This window comes from Lonchura striata, chromosome 3 (genome assembly GCF_046129695.1).
Source record: "Lonchura striata isolate bLonStr1 chromosome 3, bLonStr1.mat, whole genome shotgun sequence".
Lineage (NCBI taxonomy): Eukaryota > Metazoa > Chordata > Aves > Passeriformes > Estrildidae > Lonchura > Lonchura striata.
This window is the reverse complement of record NC_134605.1, coordinates 70,068,047-70,092,284: the sequence shown is the minus strand read 5'-3', so window position 1 is coordinate 70,092,284 and position 24,238 is coordinate 70,068,047. Positions and strand designations below refer to the sequence as shown.

Here is a 24,238-nt window from a genome sequence, read left to right as displayed (position 1 = left end):
ACAAAACACTTATATTTCCTCTTCCTCTCTCCTCGCCATGAGTACCATAGAGGGAGTTACTTAGGTGGTGAGGCTTCTATTGCAGATGTCCAACAGGTGAATCCCACAACCTTGGGGATACCACCTCAACCTTGCATCCTGCAGTAAAGTGTGATGAAGGCTTGATCTTGCAGCCATCAGTCAGAGGGGCTTTGGAGTAGATGACCTTCTAAAGTCCCTGCCAACCTGATTTTTTTCACAAATTCCATGGTTCTGCAAATCTTGCCTCACCTCAGAAGTACTACCAATACCAAGGTGGACTTCTCTTCATCCACAGCACTCCTGGGTGGGGAGGCTGGGCTGGGCATGAGGCTGCCAGCACAAAGTAGCCGTGTTAGAGAGTAATTGCCAAATGTTTCCTCTCTGCAATTTTATAACATCTGTTACCATGCATGTTAGTAGTGGGCTTTTGGATGTATTCCGTTAGCACAGTTACTTCACCACAACCCCATGCAGCTGCTGAAGTTGAGCAGGGGTAATGGAGTGGAATCGGGTCCATTTTCCTCTGCCCAGATTTTAATAAAGAAAACAAATATACAGCTATACACACAATACCGAGGAAATATATGGCATCCTTCACAGCTTCTAGTAAGGGTTGCCCACGAACAAAGGTTAATTAAAAAAAAAAAAAAGCTGTAGCAATATGTTTCCAAATGTTGTTTTGTCCAGACATTTGATTTCCTGCATATGGGCAGAATAGTATTCCCAGTCCTGCCTGTGTGCATTGCTAGAGACAAGGTCCAAGCAATTCTCATACTTTTATGATAAACCTTGCAATGGCTAATGTTGTCAAAATTGTGCTCCCTCAGGCCAGTGATAATGGAAGACTCCCTGTTTTCTGGGCATTTTTTCACAGAGCAGGCTCAGAGCTCTCTTAGCTTCAGAGAAAACCTAAAGATGTAGTTCAAGAGCATTCTCTACATAAAGCAAATAAAGGTTTGTTTATTACTACAAACAACTACAATTTCTTACAAAATCTATAAATTATAAAGCCTACAAATTTCTCAGAGCACTTCAAATTTCACAGTTTCAGAACCCAGTGTGATTAGAGCTGATGTTGCTGGAAATGAAATCAGGATTGCTCACTCACATAGTGGGAAGGGTACCACTTGCTAGGGGTCTCTGGTGACAAGTATCTTCAGCAGGAGGCTTCTTTGTTTCAAAGGTAAGTATATTATGCCTAGTTCAAACTCTGTAAGCGTGACTAACCAAAAAGAAACCACCTTTATGGTATTATCCAGTCTGTAGTTTACACAATCTCCTGTGTGATAAAAAAAAAAAATAGAGGGCTCCTAACCCTACCCTTCAGTAAATGCATTTATTTGCAGTATCTTAAAACCTGTGTGTTTTCAATAATGCTAGGGGTATCTGCTCTGTTCAGACAGATCCATTATATGGGGTGGGACTTCTAGATTGATTAGAACATTTCCAGTCTTCAACCCCACTTGCCTAAAACTCTCAAGCAAATACTGAGTGTCAAACATCGGAGCAGAGCAAACCTGCGGAGCCCAATTTGCCGTATTGTCCCACTCACTCTCCAGGCATGCTCAGCCAGCTTGGGAACCCCATGAAAGCCTGCTATGGGGCTTTGATTTTTACCAAAGAAAAGTCTCATGTGACTGCAGAGAGTGTCCTTTCAGGGTTAAAATCATCAGGCTTGCCACAGCAGGAGTTAAATGGAAAGGCCTGGTTTATCCTGAACATCACTGCTTCCCTTCTGTCTTCATCAGTGTTCATTTTCCTCCCTGTAGTGCTTTCTGACAGACACCCTCGGTGCCTCTTCCACCTCCCAAAACAAAACATTCCCAGGATCTTACATTACAGGCTGTCTGTAGGCAGGGAGTTCAGCAGGGAAAGGAAATGCAACAATTACACTGGATTTGGCACCAAAACATACTGAAAGCCCAGTGCTGCAGGCTCTGCATTTTGTTCTGCTTTAAACAAAACCTGGCAGGATAAACCTTTGCAGCAGAGCTCGGTGGAGGCTGAGGAAGACAAATCCAGCCCAGGTTTGCTCCCTGCTTGAGGAAGGGAGTGGTTCCTGCAGAAGGGACCACTGGTGGCATGGGGCTGTGAGAGAGGCTGTGCACCTGCACAGAACACCACACTGCACTGTCTGTATCATATTCTCCTCTGATGGTAAAAGTAGCTGATGGCACCTCAGAAACTCTGATTTATCAACCCCCAAAACAAGAGGTACTGACCCAGAGCACCCCTTTGTCTGAAATGTTACTTTCTTTTGCAACTGGTGAAATATTAAATACATGGTGCTCAGGGAAACACGCTAAATTTTAACTATCACAGGCTTTTGTGCTGTTTCTGCATTCCCAATACTTGTGACGCTGTGCTTTGGCAAAACCTCTTAGAGCTCCTCACCACATGTGCTGCCACACGAGACCCAGATGAACTGTGCACAAAAGGATCTCAGCTGATTTGATACAGCAAAGACATTGTCAACTTCAGTATACAAGCTGTTGCAATTACATTTTATTACAAGCCCAGCCGTGACTTGATTCTCCTTCCTTGTGTGCAGGGGAAATGTGAGTGCTTTTGGTGGCATTTATTGTCATGCTGCTGCAGATCCTGTGAGGCAAAGGTGCTCCCCAGCAGCTGGGAAGGGCAGCAGACACACAAAAACTGCTTCTGCCCAACAGTGAGGGGTCACAGCAAGAGCTTCCCTGACAGCCAGGAGGAAGCTCTTGGGCAGGCTGGAAAAGCATGCAGGCACATTGCAGCCAGCCAAAGAAGTCAGAGGGACACAGGGGCTTGTCTGACTGCCCCCCCCCAGCAAAGTCACCTTGGAATGACTTTCCTAGGGCAGCTCTGACTGCTGCCACAGCCTGGGTTTGACCCATAGCTCAGTGCTGGAAAGATTGGTGAGTTCAAGGCAAGTTATGAGAGTTTGATGAAATTTAAGGTCAAATTCAAAGGAGCAAATTACAGGCTGCTAACAAAGGCACAGCCTCAGTTCAGGAAAGCACTGTAGTACAAATAGCTCAGGGGAATCCTATAGGAGGGAAACCAGTGTTTGTTTGCCCTGTCCTTGTACTTTTCCAAATACGCTAGCTTTTGGATGCCCAATGATGGTGCAGCTTCAGTCTGACCTGGGTCTATCACTTTTGTATTCTTAGTTCAAAAATAACAGCAGGAAACTGCATTTATGGCTGCTCATCACTTAATGCAGGGCCAGGCACAGGGTAACCTCTCCTGGCTTGTCTCTCAAACACTGTCATTTGGAAATACAATTTCTAACTCTGCCTTCCACACTGCCCCATCAGGTCCCAAAGAGGAGGCAGCAGGGAAACACTTCTCCCCACCTTGACATCCGGGCAAGCACTGCAGGAAGGGTGAAGTCTCATTCCCTCCAGCAGCTATGACTTCAGAGGATCCTGAGGAGCACCCTATGCACAGCAGTCTGCCCCGTGGGATGCAGGGGTGGGGAGAAAAAATTCCCTAGGCCAATGCTGGTGAGCTGTAGGATGTTTGTAAGAGCCCGTGCTTTGCACCATCCATGCCTTGCACTGCTTGTTGGTGTGTGTGCTGCACAGTTAGCAACGCAGATTTCCATGCTGGAAGCCACAGCTGAGAGCAGAGGGAGCTACGCTGCATTTCCTCCCAAGCTGAGTGTTTTTGATGGACTGCAACGATCCATTCTTCATAAAAATAAATGTCTGCAATAAATGCAGCTTTTAACCTGCACTCCAGTAACTGCAAGGACTGAAGGTAAAAATACCACATTAAATTTTACATCGGTAATTCCACAGGATGATCATTTAAACTTGGTTTATACCAGGTCTTATGCAAACCCATGCCTGGACAGGCTCAGGATGACACACAGGGAAGGAACAAGCAATTCCTGCTGTAAGCCAAAGGAACATGCAGGGGTACAGTCAAGTAGAAAACGTGCCCATTCCTCAGGAACTGAAGGAGATTGCCCTTCTCTCCCCTACACTCATTGCTCCCAGATGCAGAAAGACTCTGACCTGTCAGCATTTGCAGGGCTGCCTCCAACTCTTGACTCCTGCAGAGCTTAGTGTCTCACTGATCTACATACCCAACAGTGGTATGTGGAACGTGGAAAAGAGATAAACTTCTTGTGATCTTGTCTGTCTTTTCTTCAGATGTTCAGGAAAGCACATTTGTGGGGGAATATGACATTGTTAAACAAGAGGGAGGGGATACCTTTCAGTCAGTAACATGACTATTTTCCCCTCTTTCTCTGTGCACAGCAGGGCAGCCCTTTGACTGTGACCACTCAGAGATGATGGTCTGAGGAGTAGGTGAGCAAAAAGAAAAGCATTGTCAGATCTGGAAGCCAAGCTTTAAACCTGCCTGCTCCTCCTGTGGAGTATTCAGGGACATGAGACATTACACATCTCTTCATCGTGAATGCCAAAGCAGCATCACAGAGTACATGAAAGGTAAGAGTTTAGTGAAGCAGACAGTAGGAATTTTTGCTAATAAAACCATTGAGCCAATATTCTCTGCATGTCTGTATGTGATTGTCTAATGACCTCTCATGGTGAACACCCATTTCACCATTGCTCAGAGAAAGGTCAGGATAATTTTTATCTGTGGCACAAAGTTCTTTTACAGTGATTTGCAAACCACTTCTCTTTTCTTGCCTATTGCTTTGGGGATTGAAATGAGAAGCTACTTCTCTGAGGAACTCTTGCTCATTTTGACCCCAGGAAGAGTATTTCTATATAGAACTCTTGAGACTGTCTAGCCAACAGCATATAAGTAAACAGGCCTATTTTCCCAAATCACTCATTCAAGAAAAAACCCAAACACAAATACCTGTGCTAGCTGTGGGAACCAAAATTGGGATTCATCCCAATTACAATCCTAATTTCAAACCCCAGTTTATTGTCACCTCATTATAGTTGCCCCTTGTCACACTACGACACGAAATAACTCACACACAGATGCTAGATGTAAAAGGGGAAAGAAAAGAACCCAAAGAGAGAATTTTATTTTCTGACTCTATTATATATAAAATAGCAAAAGTGACAGTGGATTGGAGGGTGAAATTGCTACCTCTCCAACCACACTGGTCAAACCAACAGTCTATCAATTCTCTCCACCCACAAAGAAGCATGTAAAACAATCATTATTTACATGAACAGTGTGAGAAGATTCAGTAGAAATATGTAAATGTCAAAAAGCATAGAAAACTTTTAAAAGACCTTTAAAATTCTCAAAAGAACAAGGCAACAGCCCCTGGTCATTTTAACGTGATACCCTGTGTCACATCTGACAAAATATCTCCCACGCTTCGAGTCATCTAAGGTAGCACTAGATGACTATTTTAGACAACCAGACCTAGTAACAGATTAAGGCACCTAAATGCCTACATTCAAACACTTGGACACAGGTGTCTCCATGGGTGCTGGATGCCTGACATCCCATGGTGTCAGGACAGATGTGGCCAGTACAGTTGAAGGCATGGGGATGTGCCCAGATATAAATGGTTGAAGGTGTCCAGATATAAATGTAATTTGTGGTGACTTCAGTGGCTCTAGGGTCCACTGATGAGGTCCAGTTTGTCCCTTCTTTGTAGACATCCACATTTAGGTGTCTTAAACCAAAATGTGTATTGTTTCTGAAAATTAGGTTTGACTTATGTATTTTATACCTGACACTAGGGTGAAGTTTATCATGTCCTATGTGTACTTCCTTCTTCTGATTATAAAATGAGTCTGGAAAAACAAACTCATGTCTAGATATCTCCAATGCCCTTGTGAATCCTGCACTTGGTTGCTCGTGCCTATGTGCAGTGGCCAGTTGTGTGCTGTCCTGTGTTCCTGATTAGCATTGTAGAAGAAAGAATTGCCTTTGTGAAATTGAAAACTCAAGCTTCTTGGGTAAGAAAGATGACATTCCTGGGTTTGTTTCAGGCTCCTTGTCAGGTCCCAAGTTAGGAACTGACCATACTTTCAGTGTCTCACTTCTCCCCCATGTCCCACAGAGTCTCCTCCAGGGGCCAGAAGACAACTAGACATGCAAAGCAACTTTCCTGGGACAAGGACAGCTGATTGCAGGATCCAGGCTCCTCACACTCCCATCACCCATACCCAATCACTGCCACATGTTGTTTCTCAAGGAAAAGTGAGAAAAATATTTCAGTACCTCTCGTTTGAATAAATTAATATGTTTCCCCCCATAGTTCCTTGAGTCACATGTTGTTTCTCAAGGAAAAGTGAGAAAAATATTTCAGTACCTCTTGTTTGAATAAATTAATATGTTTCCCCCCATAGTTCCTTGAGTGGTTTATTTTTTTGCCACCTATTTTATGGTTTAGACATTTTCAGAAGCAGTTTAGAAAAGCTGAAGGAAATGCAAACACATTTTCTTCTTGAAGGCACTCCCAAGAAGATTGATCTATTCAAAGAGATACATGTGAGTTTTCCGTACATGGAGCAGTGCTATAATGAAGAGTGCACACAGATACAAGAGGGGTGAATGTGTTCAGGACTGCAAAAACATGGATTTCTAATGAGCTGTAGTCTCTTGTTGGAAGTGGTAGCCACATATCATCATCTCCTTGCAGCACAGAAGAAATTTAACCCTCCTTGATAGAACTGGAAGTCGTTGCAGCATCCAAAACAACATTCAGTGGCATCTGTCACTGCATAGACTGTGTGCCTTGCCCTGGAGCCATCATGTCAGCCAGGGACACTGTGGGAGATGACAGTTTTCCTTCAGTGACATCACTTTGTACCTGAGATATGCATGGCAAAAAGTTGTTTCATTTATTTATTCTACTTTCCTACAGAGTAAGAGTTCATGTATTCACAAACTCATGCTCTCCTTCACTCCTCATATGATTTTTGTTGCTTTGTTTCAAACAGACCTGATGGAGCACAACAGCAAGAGGTGCATGCAAAGGCTTGCAGGTGTAGTGGAAATGTGTAAAAGACAGAGATATGAGAACCCAGTTGTGCTCTTTTGAGACAATGAGAGCAGAATACACAATACAAAAGTTTTGATGCTGGGAAAAAATCTTGTGAGACCTGACACCATCTCGGAAGCAGAATCAGAATTGGGCAGTTACAGGTCACCAGTCTCACCAGTCTATAGAAAACCAGGCATCCTTGTCTCCTGAGGCTGTTCCTATAGATGACTTTGTGCCTTCCCCATGGGAGCTGAAGGAGGTGCAGCAGCCAGTCTGGGCATGGGTGGCACTCTGCTGGTTGGCTTTCACATCTTGGAAAATAGCACCTTTATTTTTGAAGGTGGTTTCAGGCCTTTCTACCTGCATGCCTCCAGCCTGTGCTGAAGGTTACCCTGCAATAGCAATTCTATAGCGCATCATTAAATAATTTGCCAGAGGATACAAATCAAACAATGGAAGGAAGCACCCTTTTACCTTTGCAAATGTGTCTCAGTGCAGCAGAAACCCACCAATGTGTCTGTCACAGGTGCTTTGCTGGCTGCTCCAGGCTCAGGAGTGGCAGAAGGGGTCCTGCAGCACGCTTGCTCTTCAAGTACTGAGAGTAGGTCCTGGTATTTTTAGTCACTGCACTGGGGTGGGAAAGGACTGGGCAGCATGCAAGCAGTGTCTGTGCTGTATCCTGCCCTCTTCTCCCTCTCACCATCTGGGTGCCTTATTGAAAATACAGGGAACTGGTAGAAAAAAACACAGGATTCTTCAAAATCCAGATGAAAATTGTTGATGTTGTCTGCACCTTTTTTTGTTACTAAGAGCAAAAGAAAGGGAAAATAGTTCCCAGTGTCTTCTTAGAGCCTTGATTTTTTTTTAAGTTAAATTCATCAGCAGTGACAGTGCTGTCCTTGAGGAGGTGTTCTTTTGAAGGATAGCACCCTGGTGACAGCAGGTAGAGCGGTGGCTGCATGGCCCTTCTCACTCAGGTTTGCTTAATGAGCCAGAAGAACTTGAAAACCCTGGCAAGAATGGGACCCCCAGGAGCAGCCGAGGCCAGCCTCGCCTCCTGATCTTACCTTTCTTCATTTGGCCTGACGTTTTTGTTGCAGATGTGTAGCCTGTAGCAGGGAGTTGGAAGAATGAAACTTTATGGGGAGTGAGTGAATACAGGCAGAGCATCAAAGGAAAGATGTGAAAAATGGATGAGCGAGGCCATGTGAGCGGCATGGGTCACTCTGCAGAGGCGGTGAAGGAAAATGTGCATAAAGAAGGGACAAAGCAAAGGCAATTCCTTCCTTCCCTCTCTATCTTATGTGGAGCTAGCAGCCCCACTTCTGATATTGCAGAGAAGCAAGACATACAATGGACTTGCTGTCCAGTCTTGGCAAGTTGCAGGTGTGGGTAGGGTTCTACTTGCAGATCTTTGCCTTGGACTGTGGTTTACCATCTGAGAAACAAGGTCCCAGAAAAACAATTGGATCCCTCCCCTCACTGTCCTGAGACCTCCTGCCTCAGCTTCTGTGTATGCAGAGGTGTCATTTTGTTTTGCTAAAATGACCCTCATAAAATGTCCTGAAATTCTGAGGGTGGTAAAATGGGCTGCTGGAGGACCTGTCCAGGAGCCATGCGAAACTTCCTCTGGGATCTTGGAGAAGCAGGATGGAGAGCAAAGGCCAAGGGCTGAGTATTACAAGTTTGGTATTTATTATACAAGTAGATGCTCCAGCAGACTTCCAAGCTCTGCTTGCCAGGCCTTCCTATCAGGCTTCCTCCACTTCATTTCCTCACCTCCCCTGCCTCATCTGAGCATCCTCCCCTTGGTGCTGACAGGCTGCAAAGTCTCCAAAGGAGAAAGGTGCTCTCCTCCACTGCCTCCACAGCCATTATATGCCTGCTTAGGTGGCTCATGAGACCCTGCATCCTTCCCCAGCATCCCTCTGGATGTAGGGATGTGTAATGGAGGGCTGCTCCCTTTCCAGGCTGCAATCAGCTCCCGCCTGCTTCTCTGCCGCCCTGCCTTTGACCATCAGCAGTCTGGGGCTGAGAGAACTTCCCAGTGACTGGGAGGACTGTAACACAGAGTACATCATTCCTCTCTCCCTGACCTACCAGCTGTGATTTCCAGCACCAAGATCCTCAAGTTTCAGTTTTCCCAACTCAAACCCCAAGTACTGGAGATGCAAAGATGCCCAGTATGTCTGACAGTCTGACATTAATTAATTAATTAATTAACTATATGGCACTGTGGCTGTGATTCTGAACCAGCAATTTAATTTAAACTGGTCTGATCCCTGAAATCATCTGTATTTAACAGAAAGAATCCCTCAAACAGAAACTGGAGTCAGGTTGAAAAACTCCCTGTCTTACCCAGATTCAGGTTAATAAGAAATATAAGTAAACTTTATATGGTAAAGGGGAAATTGTCATGATGAACAGCTTGAGGTGGTCTGGATATTTTGTGTTGGTATTTATTGCCTCTTGTGCTACTCTCAATGTTTCATTATGGCTTACACCCTGCCATCCTGATCTACCTTGCCAAGTAAGTACATTTCTAATACAGAGACAGCCCCTATCCTGACTACAGATTTCCCGCCTTTTTTGAGCCCACAATATGGATAAAATATCAATTTTTCCTTCCCTCCCAAATTATATGTACTACATGAAATAACCAGGGCTAATGTGCTTCTTCTGGGAAAAAGATGTGGAATTCATCCCTCTTTCCCACTGAAATATGCTTTGCAGGCAGTCTGAGCACTGAAGAAGCAGTCCACTGCTTCTCCAGTTGCACACAAATGATATCCCATCATTTGGGAATGATGGGATGCTGGGGAACCCTGGGGTGCTTGGCTGCCATGCCCTGCCCCCTGCTCCTGCACCAATCCATGTGCTGCCTCCCATTCCACCACCAGTAACAGCCAGCCCATAAATTCAGGAGGGTTTCTTGTGCATACCAGAGATGTGCCTACCACTGATATCTGCCCCAAGAAATAAATTAGCCCCCTAAATCTGAAGGACTGATATTACAAAAGTCAGTAGGGAAATATCTTTTTTTGGACAGAGGGTAGAAATTTCTCACATAAAGTTAACTCTATTCCTTAGGGATATGATGCACTTTTTTATTACATTTTGAGAAATAATACTTATAAAAGATTCATCATTTTCTGGCATAAACTGGAGTAGCTCTTATGTTTCTGTCTTTAGAGATTTCAGGGACCACAGATTCTGAAGATGCTGAAAGCCTCCACTTCCACACATGAGAGATACATTTATATTCAAATCACATTTTAATTGGACAGCATGAATAAAAGGATAATAATTCAATAATTAAGTTCAGGAATAAGAAAAGCATGTGCATTACTACCTAGAGCCTGATGTGTTAACCTGGACTGTTTGAGAACCGGGTGGTCACCCCAGTGCTACTGCTTCCTTCTCCAGCAGAAAAGCTCTGGTACCTCAGCAATCACTAGGCAGGCTGGCAGAGGGTAGTGGGGAAGTTTCAGACCATCAGCTGTGATTGTTTTGCTGGTGCACCCCTTTTAGGAAGGTGAGTTCTGGCCACTCACAGGCTTGCTGTCTGCCTGGACTCTGGATCTGTCTTTTGGGAAGGCTGCCGGCGGCTCTCAAAGTGAAGATTAGATACATCTGGAATAAAAGTGTGCTGAGAAACTGAAAACTGTTTCAGACCTAAGACTGAACCATGAGAATATCATGCAGCAAGTTTGAAAGGAGCAGCTCACTGTGACTGGGGAGCAAAACTTTGCTAACTGGGGCTGATTGTTAAAGGACAAGCACTCTAAAGTTCACTCCTGTTTGACTATATCTGTAATTCATTTTCTAAATAAATATATAACCTTGATTTTTCAGAACTGTTTTGATCCATTTCCTTCTTCAACTAAGCACCATTTTCTGTTTTCTCAATGATTTTTACATTGTGTTTGGCAACAACCCCGTTTTCATCACCTAGAAACTCAATATTCAGAGCAAAACCTCTCCAGCTGGCTCATGTGTCAGAGTCTGCATACCTTCAGCAATAGAATCTGAAAAACTGTACTGATTAAATGTCTGCTTTTGCTGCTATTAAAAAAAAAAAAAACACACACACACCCCAGATGAAAGGTCCCTCTGAATGAACTTTCAGTTGGTTTGTGCTTGCAAGGGCCTGCCAGTAGAAGGCACACACACTTCCAACCCTGATCTGAGCTTTCAGACATTTTATGGAACCAGAGTTTGGCTCCTGTGTAATTCTGACAGTGGCTGAGAACAAACACAGAGCACTAGCAGAAGGCATATGTGCTCTTGCAGTACAGCTTAAACCTCTGCAACGGGGCTCTGTGGGACCAGAGAGGAACTTGCATTGCATACTCAGTTCCTGCACACAGGGATTTTTTTTCCCCACCACATGTTGAATTGTTTACTGGTGCTCAGGGTGTCACTGTTTTCATATTTTCTACGTCTGTATCACAGAATTGGCAAGAGATTTCCAGAATGGCAATGTCTTCCATTCCTGGCTACATTTCTTCTTACTAATTGGAACAATTTTGGTAGCAAAGATGACTCCTGGATATACCAGGGGCTGCCAAGGAAGAGATGCCTTCATGCACAGGCTGAGGCACACAGCAGCCTGAGAGTGCCAGCAGCCACCCACAGCAGCATATTCTGATAGACCACAGAGTTTCTGAGCTCAGGGGCAGCAGGGAGCTCAGGGCTCTGGGAGCTGCTCAGTGTCTGGGGGCTGTCCCACTGTATGGATCACCAGAGGAGCAACACAGAGAATGATTGGTGGCACATGCCTTCCTGCAGGGAAACCTCCCTCCATCACCTGCCAAGCACAGTGGGCACTTGGTGAGAAGGGCTCAGGGTGTCTGTACAAGCCCTGGCCAGAAGAGTGGACTGTTCTCCCCCATCACCTGAATCCCCTTAATCAAAAGCCTTCATAAAGCCCCTCCATGCCCCAGGCACACTGCTTCACTGCAAAGTCATTTTAAATTTGTTTGATAAAATATTTCAGCTTTTAAACTCTTTCTTCTGCCAATGAGAAAGCACAAATTAATATGAGACAGATAAAATATCCGCAGGTCATAGTTTATTCTGCCTGCCCCTCTGCAAGGGACGGTCACACTGGATGGAGGTAAGTCATCCTTTTTATTGTTAGTGTGTGTGACCACATCACTTATGAACAGATTATAAACTCTTTGAGGCAGTGTTTGAGACAACTAGTATGTATCTCTTAATGAAATCTCTGTGATATTGCAAAGGAAATGAAAAGACAGATTGAAAAGCTTCTTGTGTCTCTCGTGAAAATCCAAACTGGTCTCTAAATGTGGATCATGTGTGTTTCAGATGCCCACAGCAGAACAGGCAAAGTGTCCCACTGCAAACTCCTCCCTCTGCACCTTAAAGTCCAAAATCAGATTTACTCTCTTGTGATGTAATTCACACAGGATCCAATACAATCGAGGTCATCATCCCCCAAATTTTTTGTCAGAAGCCATTTTCTCTACTCAGAGTTCATCCTGTTTTCCTTGCAAGTTTCTTTTCTCCTTTATCAGGAGGCTGTGGCATGGTGCTGTCCATACATGATGACTAAAGCCTCCTGAGTACCAGGAAGAATTTCAGACTTTATTTGTTTAATTTTCCTCCCACTTTCCTCTAATGTTATGTTCCCTTATGGAGCACAGCCTCCTGGCTTTCCCAGCCCATAATTTCTCTTCTGATGCTTAAAGGCACCTGCATTAACCAACCTGAGCAGCCCCCTCTAGTAATCACAGGCAGCATGACCAGAGTGCCAAGCTTTTCACTGCCCCAAAATTAGCATCAGAAACTGGCATATAGACTGTGACTTTAGGCAAATGTGACCTTTTCAGAGGCTGTCTTTATTTATTTATTCTGCTACCATTTATTTCCATGTTAAAAAACAAACAAATAAATAGAAAAGTCAAGGATGTAGTGCACTGTCTCCTGGACCTAGTAACAATAAATAATTACAGTACCTCTGACTAGCAACACTTCCTCATGGAACAGTAATTAAGATTGCAGCCTGGGACACAGGCTGAGTACACAGCGAGGCCATCATTAGCATTTCCAGTTCCTCTGCACCTTCATTTAGCTGGTAAAGGGCCAGACATGAGTACCCCCATGGTTGTACATGTTTCTGCATGCTGGCCCTGATGGGAGAAATAACCGAGTGGCACACATGGCCCTGTCTGCCATTGCACCTGTACATCACATGTTTCGATAACCTCACATTATGTCAGGGAAAACCAGCTCATGTGAGGTCTTAAAGCACACAGATGGGCATCCATGGCAATTCTTTCCTGCTCTGGAAAGCTCTCTCCCTGTCTGGCCTCAGGGACCATTTCCCTTGGCACAGCCTTCCACGGGGTTTGCTGTCAACTGCACTCTTTGAGTCGTGCTCCGAGTCCCCCTGAGCGTCCCTGAGAGGGGCTGGAGCCTCACTTCTTTCTTCTCCCAGCTCCCTGCCTGCTCTGAAGCTTTCACCCAGGTAGGAGGATGGGCTTCTCTGTGCTCATCATCCCCTCCCGTATGTCCCTCTGCAGGAGACCTCTGTATCTGCAGAGCTAGATATTAATGAGTTTGAGAGAACACACCAGCTTCCAAATTAATTAGAATAAATCACCCACCAGAAGTCTCAATCAATCCTGCTCTCCCCATTTCAGAGTGGGGGATATTCCTGTATGCCTACCTCTACATTACATACCCCAGCCTCCCTTCATTTTCTCTCATCATATGGCAGCTTACTGCCTACCCAGGTAAAAAACACTACAGCATATAGTCATGGAAACTTTTAGGTTGGAAAAGACCTCAGAGGTCATCGAGCCCAACTGCTAACCCAGCACTGCCAAGTCCACCATTAAACATCAGCCCTTCCCTGGACAGACCCTCTTGCTCCACGTGTTCCAAGCTCTCAGAAATACAGAAGCCCTGGCACAAGGTTAATGGTAGCTTGCCTGAGCAGATCTTTCTTTTTGACAAAGACAGATCCCTGAGTTTTTTGCCATCTCAGCATGGTCCCTGCTGTCAGCAGAGGCTGCCACCGCTAAGCATGTAAAAATAATGTGTAAAGAAAAGAAACAAATCATGATTTGTGCAATATTGTCTCCCAGTTCAATAATCTCATTTAATTAGAAATCAGAGGTAGGTTAAGTTTACCATGGAAAGTAAATTTAATATATTAAAGACTGAAGGAATTTCACTATCTCTAATAATCTTGTTAAGAAAAATGTCCCTGAAGTTGCAGGTTTCTCCCAGGTGTCTCTCCCCATACCACACAGCTCCATCCCAAACTAACCATCCCAGAGGACTGGCACAGACCACCAGCACATCTTTGTTTCTGCTGCAGGGTGCCCTGACACACCCAAGCTCACGAGTGCAGGTGTAGAAGGAACACAAACTTGTGGTCATGCAGGGTCAGGAACAGGCTGAAACAGTGACACTGTGGTCAGTCCCATCAGCCTAATCACTTGATCCTTTTTCATTCCAGAGCAAATTTACCTTCATCTAGTCAGCTGTGAATAAGAGAAGAGACACATTTTCTGTTTTTTTAGCATCACTCAAGAAACCCACATTCAGAGAGGCAAGGATATTTGCACAGGCTTAACTTCAGTGACCCGATGCCACTACAGCAATCCCAAGAGAAACACAACATATTAACCTGTGTCCAAAGGTTTTTGAGCCAAGAGGAGGGTGCAGCAGGACTTGCAGCCCCCAGGCACACTGCTGACTTTCACACATATGGAAAAGGTGGAAAAAAGCCATGCAGAGGAGGAACAACAGTTTTTTTCCCAGAGAACACCCTACCCCTCCTGTAGCCTCCACAGTGGGGCAGGACCAGTCCCCCAGCCCTCGGGTCTCCAGGCAGGTGACAGCAAAGCTCCCAGTGTGCAGGGGGACATGCATTTTTGTGGGAAGGGAGACGTACTGCACCACACACGCAGGTGGAGCCCAGCCATGCTGCTCACTGACCTGCATGAATGGGGATTCCCAGCTGAGTGAGCGAAGGCAGGAGAGACAAGCCTGACAAAATCAGAAGGAAAGATGCAGCCCCTCCCAAAAGACAGCAGCATTGGGGCACACAGCAGAGCCTTTGGCAGGGAATCAGGGAACACTCCCACCACACTGGGAGCTCAACAGAGACAGAGGAACCCATCTTCTCCTAGCTCTTCCATCCCATCGAGCAGAACTGCCCTCACTCCCATGTGAAATACCAGTTCAGCCAGGACTTAACTTCATTGTCTCATTGAAGCCTGAGGGACTGCAACCACCTCCAAATGTGTGCCAGCTCAGAGGTGACACAACCTACACAACAAGCAGCATACTCTCCTTCCCACATTTTAAGGAGAACTGCTCATATATCAGCACCAGAGCGGTGTTTTAGATTGATAAGCGTCCTCTTGAATAACTAAACAGCAGTGAGTAATATGTATTTACATACATTATGGTCTATTCCCCCAGTGGAAGGCGATTTGTGCAGAAAACTTCCATTAATGTTAAACGGAGTCATTCACATAAATCCTTGGCACATTAATGGCCCACAAGCCTCCTCTGTGTAGTAGCTCGTGCTGCTGCATTTAGCGAGTGCGGTAGAAGCGTGGCCAACTTAATATGCAAATAAATTCAAGTATTTACTGAGCCATAAGAGATAGTTACTAGGCACATCTCATTCATCGTTTACAGGGAAATAGATGGAGGTTGACAGATTAAATTGGGAGATAAATGCAACAAACATTTTTTTAAGGCAACAGGGAACTGAGTCTCCACATACACATAAATAATGATCATAAACAATTTCTTGAATACATCCCCTCTTCTATTTGTTTTTACTCTGTGAGTGTCTTTACTACACATCTGCACAGAAGCACAATTTGTTGCATTGTTGTTGCCTGACAGTGGCACAGGAGTCCCTTCTGTCCCTCAGGGATAGAGGAGGGCCATGCACCATCCCTGCTCACTCACTCACCACCTCCTCGGCAGTTGCACAGGCTGCAGGAAAGGAACATTCTCACCTTGAAAAGATGGGCCACCCACTACAACTCCCTTTTTCCCAGCACCAAAATGTGAGCCCTTTCTTTACTGGTATCTGGTGCAGGAAAGAGACGTGAGACTTTTTGTGCCATTTCTTCTCACAGATGTTCTCTTGAGAATCTGCACGGGGCATTTGCAAAACAATACCCAGTGCAGCACCTCAGCAGGTCTGTGCTTTTCTGAGGCAGAAAACAGACATATTCTGTGGGAAACAGTTCTTAAAAATGCATCAGATACAGTGTTATTGAAGTCCTCCTTCAGTTCCCTCTGATTTTTAAGATGACATGCCAAATGGATATGTCCTCCACAAGATATTTCTTCCTGGTGGTAGTGAATGAAGTAACACTGATTCACTTCATTCTTTCTGATGGAGAACAAGGAAAAAATTCTCTATTTCTATTGCCCAGTTCAATAGGAAAGTGCACAGACAAGCTCATGGAAATATACAGATATATATATATTTATCTACCATTAGACTCCTCAGCTTCTGCTGGGCTGCAATCCTATTGATGCTGTGGGGTTTTTCACAGGAGTCACCAACAAGCCCCTGAAGTGATCCTGGAGGCCCTGTGTGGTCTCTGGACTAGTATACCTGCCCAAGCTTTAGGGCACAGCAATGAGTGTGTGCAGGCATTTCCCTGCAGAGCCAGAGCCTGGCACAGTGGCAGCTCAGCCCAAAATCAAAAATTATAGCAGAGACAAAAGAAAACCACCCAGTCTCTCAGGTTCTTTAATATGGAACCCCTACTTGTAATGTTGCCCTTTGGATCTGTCCTTAGCTAAAACCCCAGAGCTCTCTTTTGCCGTGTTCAATGCCTGTCTCTCCTTTCAAGATCTCTTCTGAGTACCACCTCTGGCTGGGTTTGAAGACCTCTCCCAAACCTTTACTCCTGCCTCCAGTCATGTTTCTCTCCCCAGAGTGTCCACAGGTCTCAATGGCTGCAAATCACTGATGTGTACTTTGGAAATCAGATAGTTTTAAACACTGATCCTGTAAAAGAGAGATTCCACCAGAAAGCAGCTTGTGTCCCCTTGCTGCCTCCCCAGAAAAGCCTCCACAGCTGCTTGCAAGGTGTAGTGCTGCTCTCATGGCCCATTCTGCCCCAAATTCAGGCTGCTCTGTGGGGCCAGGGAGAAGCAGGTACCCAAGAGATGACCTTGGCAAGGGGACAGGAAGTGGCAATAGGACACCCAGCAAGCAAGACCAGTGGTGATCTTTTATTTCCACCTTTCCTTTCTCTTGCCTTGATAGACTGAGTGTTTGAGTGACACATTCCCTCTGAGTTTATAGAGTGCCTAAACACTCACTGGAGCCTCTCAGGATAACAACTACCATAATTCTCAATAAATTTGCCTGTGGTGCAAGACAAGGTCTTGGATTAAAAACCTACCTGCCTATGGTGTCTTTCCTAGAAGGCAGGCAGGAAGAAATCATTAGGGGCCAATGCTGCTTCTAGGCTTTCAGGTCAGCAAAGACTTATCCTGCATTTTGGGGACATGGGGGTTTACATGTTACTACAGTTAACTCATTGAAACCTCAGCTATGTGACACCTGCAGGAAGATGGGCTGAAACAAAAAAGCATCTCATACCTTCCCTGCACCTCCCGCCAAGGAAAACATGGTGCATCTTGTGGTACCTCCCTCACACCCTTGATACACAAGTGGAAGGATGGAGAGATGGAGGCAAGCATCATGAAAAGGTGTTTACACAACAGAGAGGCAGGGCAGCTCTCAGAGACTCATCCCTCAGCAAAAGGCAGCATGGGCTCACACGCTGCTTGTGTCCAAGGAGCGTCACAGAGGAACACAGCTGCTTTTTCAAACTACTGGAGATCACAGGGGATGCCACATTGAATCACCTCTCACTGCACATGCCGTGGGATTAACTTTCTGTAGTTCTCCTTGAGAAAGCAAGGCTTGCACGGGTGTCAGCAGAAGTCCAGCAACTGAGCAACCCTGGGTTGAGGTGGGAGCAGTGTACAGGACCAAACACTGCTTCAGGTGCAGCACCAGTCCCAGCTGCCAAGGAAAGTGTGTCTCTACCAGCACGTGTCTGGGGTAGAGCTGCAGGTGCCCTTAGCCAGCTGCCCATCTCCTGAGCCATGACCTCAGAGCAGCAGCATGCTGGCAGGAAGCTGGGCAGTGCCTGTGTGCCAGGGCAGGGTTAACAGAGGGGTGAGACCTGGAGCCTCCCCTTCCTGTGCCAAGTGCAGCTCCAGCTGCAGAAGAGTTGTGAGGGCACCCAGCATCTGTGTGTGGGGCAGGTGGGGAGCAGGGGACCCTCTGTGAGGAGCAGGGTAACCACAGCACTCCGAGCAATTCGGGGCACAGCTCTGAATGCTCCAGCTCAGTCACACCTGTCATAAATAACAAAAATGCCAGCAAATACTCCTGGGAGCCCCATGTATAAAAATACTTGAAGCAACGAGAGCAACAGCTGGGCCCTGCAAAAGCTTTTGTCGCTCTGACATTTCGAATGCCGAGCACACCGGCAGCAGTGCACATGCCAGAGAAAAGGAGCAGGAAAGCAGAGGCATATTCCTGGCTGCACTGCCAGCTGATGCTGGAAAGGAAACCCCATCCTTTGCGTCTCACACCCAAAGGGAGCAGAGTAACAAACTCTTACGGGGGAAAGGGGAAGACTAGCATTTATAGCACCGTTCCTTCTGTACGATGAGAATCAGCCCTAAAGATTAGGGCAGTATAAACTGCCAGGGTACAGGAAACTGTTCAGTTCAAGAGGAATTATTCATCCTTCAGTGGAATATAATTACACACCCAGACTCTCTCTGGGCAATCCTTTATTCAAGTCAAATTTATACTATTTCCTAAAGGGAAGAGTCAATCTTAATGAATGACTTACAGGTTCATAATTTTTAATAAGGCTTTATTAAAAAAATAACATCAGAAGTTTAGAAGTTTAATAAATTTTGACTCCACCTTCACTGCACATCACCTTTTCTTTTGTTAATTTCTTCATTCTCATCAACAAAAGGACTTGGTGCAAAGATGCTAACTTAGATTATAAATTCTTTTCAATTTTATTCATCAAGAGCAAATTAGCCAGTATCTTTAGTGCACCAGTATATCATGATTGTGTTCAGCAGAGCAGTGTGTACTCTCCTGACACACAATTTTGGAACAAGTTTCTTTTCTAATATACAGCAAAATAAAGAGAAAATTTTGCTTGCTTTGTACAGGAAACCAATTCCTCATGAGGCAACTTGTTATGACAGATTTAATACTTGTGATTGTCTTCCCTCCAAGGTGAGCCTGGAATATTTTTCTTTGCATAAGTAAAGCAATTATTGTTCATTCTCACTGTGGAGAACCATCACCTGTTAAACACTGTACCTGCTCTTAATGGTCAGCTGGAGAACTCAGCTGGGAGTGTTTTATATAAATAAAGCTGACTCCTCCTTTGCACCATTTTAAAGCTGTAGAGAAAGAAGTAGGGTAGGATTTTAGGGTATATTTTCTCACAATTTTTTTTTTTAAAGATACCACAAGGCCATTGAGTATAGTTTATGAAAGTGAACTAAAACCCCCTGAAGAAACCAGGGTTTTGCTGACTCCAGCGATACCAAATATAAATATTTAATTTCTTTCAATTTTCAACAGAAATCATTGCTGTCTTGCTCTCATCAACTATTTCCTGAAGTTCTTCCTTACCCCAAAATGTGCTCTATCCCTTTTATTTACTTGCCAGGTGTTTGCGGGTTCCCTGCCATTTGCAGGAGGAGAGCATGCCTCTGCCTCCAGCTGGAAGTACCCTGGGTGTTTCCAAAGCAGTATTAGGAATATGGGCTAACCTTAGTGATGTGAATTCAGTTCACTACAGAGAAGGAGCCCACCGAGAAGTGGTGATGCTGGGGAATTCAAATCCCAGAATCATGGAATATCCTGAGTTGGAAGGGACCCACAGGATCACTGAAATCCAGCTTCTATGATTCAACTTAAATGAGCTAAATTATCCCATATTTTACTATTGGGTTTGAGCTGGCACCCACCAGAGCTGGGTGCTGGGGGAGCCCAAGGATGCTGGTGGGCACGAGTATGGCCAGGGATGAGGAGGATGGATGCATCCCCATTGAGGTCAGCCCATGTCCCAGCAGAGAGGCCCTTGCCCAAGTGCCTCCCCACAGCAGGGCTGGCTGGGGGAGCGGGCAGGAGCCCAGCTGGCAGGGCTTGCCTGTCTCCTGTTACCAGCATGTGAATGGACAACTATCCCACACCCCACTCCCTCATTCACCCCACAACCTGACCTTTCTTGGTTTTTTTCCTTTTCTTTAGTATTACCTAAATTTGAGGGAAGGAAAGATGTTTGGGAGACATCTGTGTAAGGTCACATCTCAGGCTACTGAACCTTTGGTACCATGATCAGGTACTATATCATGTTTCTCTTAAAAAAAATAGATATGTTTAACAAAATCCCAAATCTTTGTGTCATGCATGGAACTAAGGGAATGGCTGTGAGAGAGTATCCTATTGCAATTTCTTCTTTCTAGGTCCCATAGCCACTGTCAGGCCCCTGTGCAGTCATCTCTCAACCATGCAGGTGAGAAACCTCATGGCAAGTCACTGAATGCTCAAGAAAGAAAATTGCCACTTTCTACCCATCCTGTCCCACAAAACATAAGGAAGTATTTGACTTAAACATTTCCAGTAGAGCGAATAATAGAAACATCAGAGTTATTGCACTCACCAACAAAGCATTTCTCAAGGTATACGTTCTGCAGTGTTCTGATTTAATTCAACAACTGTACTTTTCCTGTTGGTAGGTTTTTTCCCCTGTCCCTCTTTCACACACAGTCACTGAAAAACTCATGCCCCTAGCAGTCTTTCCAATCCAAAGAGCAGGTGCCTCAGCTAACTAACTTTTATTTTATCTCCCCCTTTATCAGAGGGGCTCTGCCTGACCGGGAAAATCAGTGTGACATTTGAAGTAAAATACAAAGTCCCCTGCAGCCAGAGAGAACTGGGAGGCACCCCATCTAAACAAAATTACAAAACCTGAACTTGCAAATCTCCAAGCCATGTCCTCAGCTGGTGTCAGATGAGGCTGGAGCCGGGGAAGTTGGGCTGATTTACACCAGAGGCTGACTGAACCTGGTGTGCTGGGCTGCACCAGGACCGGCAGCACGGTGCTGTAAGGGTGCTCTAAGTACCCCTGCAGCACAAAGACACTCTTTAGATTCAAGCCCGGCTCCCACAAAAAACAACATCCCTTTCTTTGCTTTACTTCTCCCATTGTGCTTTTATTCAATTTGAAAAGCCCTCGGTGTGTCCTTGAGAAAAACGTCTTCAGAAGCCTCTTTGAAATAAACCCAGGATTGAACAGCAATCCCCCTCCAAGCAGAGCATCCGAGCAACTTTCCTTCCGCAGCTCACCGGGTTAACTTTATCCCTGCCGCAAACCCCGCATGCACCGAACCCAAAAGCAACTTCTTTCTGCCAGAGCGCTGCTGTCAGAGGAGCCGCAGGCAAAGCAGCCAGCCCTCACAGCCATTCTCCAGCCATGGAAAGGTGGAATTACTCACTGAACCACGCCGGGCTTCACCTCTGTCAGCGAACGGCGGGCGCGGGCTGGGGCGGCAGCGGGGCTAGGGAGGGAGCGGCAGGGCTAGCCAGGTGCCCGCAGGCATCGCATTCCTGTGCTCCGTGCTCCCTCCAAGTCAGCTTCAAAACACCTGGAAAGACAGACACCAAGAACTCCGCTCAAGTGTGCTCCTCAGTGTCTCTCGGAAGCCAGAAGCCTGTTGGTCTCGAAGGAAAAACCCAGCCTGCAAACGGTATTGCTCCCTCCAGGTTTCAGATAGACATAAAAATTGAACTTAACAGCTGGTTTGAAGATATGAGGAGATTATAATTAAACTCATTGCTCTATGAACTATACCAAACCCCCAGAACACGTGACGTATTTATTGTCTGCTACATATATTGCAATATAAGTTGCTTTTAAAATGGAAGAGACATTTACCTTGGCAGCAAAAAAAAAAAAAAAAGACCACTTAGATTCAGGTTTGGAAAAGCCCAAAGCCACACTGCATGCAGAGTGCCCTGTAGTCAGAAGTCTTCACTAACTCACACACCCCCAGACAGACACAGACACAGCACACGCTGGCAGCGCGGGCTGATCTCTGCCTCTCTCCCCACAGGAACTGCTCCCAGGGCTCTGGAAGGATGTGCTTTGGGGAAGAGAGTCTGCAGCTGAGGAGCTGCAAGTTAACACATACAAACAGAACAAGAACTGCTCTGACAAGGCTCAGCAACAAACACCAGGTGAACAAGAAGAAGAGGATGAGGAAGAGGAGGAAGAAGAAGAAACATGCTTTCCCCTTACCTATTGTTTAGGCTAAGACACTGAGCAGAGTCTTTAAAGAGCCTGGGCATTGGACCCAAAGGACAGAGCACTTTCAGCACAGTCACAAGGACCCAGCAAAAGCCATCTTCTCCCTGTCTTTTAGTACAGTGTAAGTCTCCAGCAGCTCAGCTCTCCAGCTGCAAACATCTCATTAGACTAATGCATTCAGCACAGGCAGAAAACTCAATTTACCATAGCTACAGCAATGAATTTCCATTACGATGACAGCTTCAACCACATCATGTCCGGATAAGCAGCCAACCACTGCCTTTTAAAGAACACACGCATTTAACACGCAGAAAACGAGGCCTGCGTGGCGGGTTTCCTTTCCCTTCGCAACTAGATTGAGAATAAAAATTGTCATTTCTTTTTATTTCAGAAACTCTGCAACCTGAAAGGTAAAGACATTTGGACTCGTCCTGCCCCCCTCTCCCCCCCCCCCTCAAAGCAGCACTGTCTTTTGCAATACGGTGCGTTGGGCTGCAGTGAGAAGAAGGGGTGTTTGCAACATTTCTGGTCTCACTACCCCTCCTCTGTTGCCATGGAAACCGGACTGTAGCATCAGCCCTTTGTCCCACTCCTGCAGCAGCCTGGCCCGATGCTGAGCTTACGTGATGTGCCACGGATGGGAAGGACCAGCCACTTCGGTTTTGATAATTTTCATGGAAACTGGGGGAATAGGGCCTGGTATCTTTCTGCCAGCGGCACTGAGGGTGTATGTACAGTGTTGCTCACACACACATGCACTGTACACAAACTCACAAAGTCAGCTCTGTGAAGAATCTTACAGGTATGGCCAGGCAAAGGTATCCATAATGTACAGAAATTGTATAACTCGTTATGGCTGCCATGCCATGCCAATTGGGCAGAATGCAGGACCGGCTTTTCATTGAATTTCCAGTCACTGAAAATGACAGAAAATGCCAGTTCTTCGCATGTTTAGCACAGTACTAGCAGCTCTTACCACCTAAAAAAAGGGAATAAAAGAAAAAAAAAAAGAAGAAAAACTCACTCAACAACAAAATTCTGTAGTACATATGAAAAATTACAATCATAATAATGCTGCCATGCTCCATTGACTGTGCCAGATCAAATTATCCCAGCAAAGGGGTGTGTCACAGTTGTTTGTGAGTGTTGCACAGCTCCCCACTGCCCACTCCACACACACACACGTATATTGTTACTCAGGATTCATGGCAAGCCAAACGTGTTTCTCACCTCTCTCCTTCCAGTCCCATGAATGCCTCACCAGACAGGCTTGCAGTCATGGCCATTGTTTCTGCTGGTTTTGTGGTCCCTGCACACTGGCTTTGTGATAGTTGGGCTGTCTGGGGTTTAGGGAAGTTATTTCTGACTTGCCACCACAAAAGATGAGATAAACATTGAGCCTGTTTCATTTACCAAGGAAGAAGGGGAAAAGCAGGAAGCAGAGATCCTGGATTGTTTGTACCAATAAGAGCCACGGCTTTGCTGGTCCCCTTCCCTGTCAGTGGGGAAAAGGGCCAACACCTGCCCACTAGTGACTGTGAGCAAGGTGAGATGGCCAAGCTCATTCCAAGTTGCAAGCACAAGGTCAGGAGGATGGCCACGGTATTATTTGTTTCTTAGAGTTATGGTTAGAGAAAAACTCTCTGCATTTAAAGAAAACAAATGAGGTTGGGTAGATCCAGGAGAATCAAGGAGGCACTAAGTTGCTTTTTTGGGTATTTTGGCTTGCATTGCCACAAGCTTGAGAGATACTGTAGGTGTGAAAAATATTTTATCAGCACAGAATTGGAACAATTGCTTTCTGTCTTCTGTAACTGGTATATGAAACCCGTGGTGCACACAAACACGATAATAACAAAGCACACAAATGCTCTTCATCCCAGCCTTCATCCTGGCAAAGACCTGTAATCCCTCA

General features: G+C 45.5%; 1 protein-coding gene across 1 annotated transcript in view; it reads right to left on the bottom strand.

The window, feature by feature from the left end:
- Positions 1 to 21,542, bottom strand: part of SCML4 (Scm polycomb group protein like 4) — a 62,764-nt gene extending 41,222 nt beyond the window's left edge. The window contains exon 1 of the mRNA XM_077781800.1: positions 21,512 to 21,542. The gene's annotated coding sequence lies outside the window, so the exon portion shown is untranslated. The remainder of the gene's footprint in view (positions 1 to 21,511) is intronic.
- Positions 21,543 to 24,238: the final 2,696 nt, after the last annotated feature.